This window comes from Sinocyclocheilus anshuiensis, unplaced genomic scaffold, assembly GCF_001515605.1.
Source record: "Sinocyclocheilus anshuiensis isolate Anshui unplaced genomic scaffold, SAMN03320099.WGS_v1.1 scaffold1341, whole genome shotgun sequence".
Classification (NCBI taxonomy): Eukaryota; Metazoa; Chordata; class Actinopteri; order Cypriniformes; family Cyprinidae; genus Sinocyclocheilus; species Sinocyclocheilus anshuiensis.
The window spans coordinates 625,178-625,749 of record NW_015553274.1 but is presented as its reverse complement, the minus strand read 5'-3'; the positions used below and the strand labels follow the sequence as shown (position 1 = coordinate 625,749).

The following is a 572-nucleotide window of genomic DNA, read 5'->3' as shown; positions in this document are numbered from 1 at the left end:
TGTAAAAAGACAGTATAAGTCATTATAATCAGTAATTATGTCCCCACTGGATGCAACAAATGCCTCGTTTTTAATTGGTTTTATTGGTTTTGTCTCTTCGTGCCGGGACACGGCATCACAGTACACTGTAAAAAAAATTCACCCCTTTCAACTTAAAAACGTAAGTTTTGTGGCTGCCTTAAAATTTTAAGTTAAATCAACTTAAAAGTACAAGTAATTTCAACTCACTAATTTAAATCTTGCCTAGTGCTGAATTGTTTTATTGAAGTTCATTTGACTTTACAATATTTGCTGTTTCAACTTAAGTTCAAAATTGTTAACATTAATTTTCTAGTTATGATAATGTAAACTTTATTTTAGATCCAGATAAAAAAAAATATACTACATTTCTTTGAAACATTTAAAATTTATTTTTTTCTTGCAGTGCTTATAAACTGGGTTTTAATATTAAGAACAGTACACAACCTGCCTGTGCATGCTAATGTGTGAATGCCAGTATATGTATACAACAAGGGCACAAAAGTAGCAAAAAACTGCCAAGAAACTGTCATACAAAGCTGAAAATACACTCA

At 30.2% G+C, this 572-nt stretch overlaps 1 protein-coding gene across 1 annotated transcript in view; it reads left to right on the top strand.

Annotated features, from left to right (window-relative positions):
• LOC107668249 (membrane-bound O-acyltransferase domain-containing protein 2-like) overlaps window positions 1-572 on the top strand; it is a 32,679-nt gene that overhangs the window by 6,434 nt on the left and 25,673 nt on the right. The window lies entirely within an intron of this gene.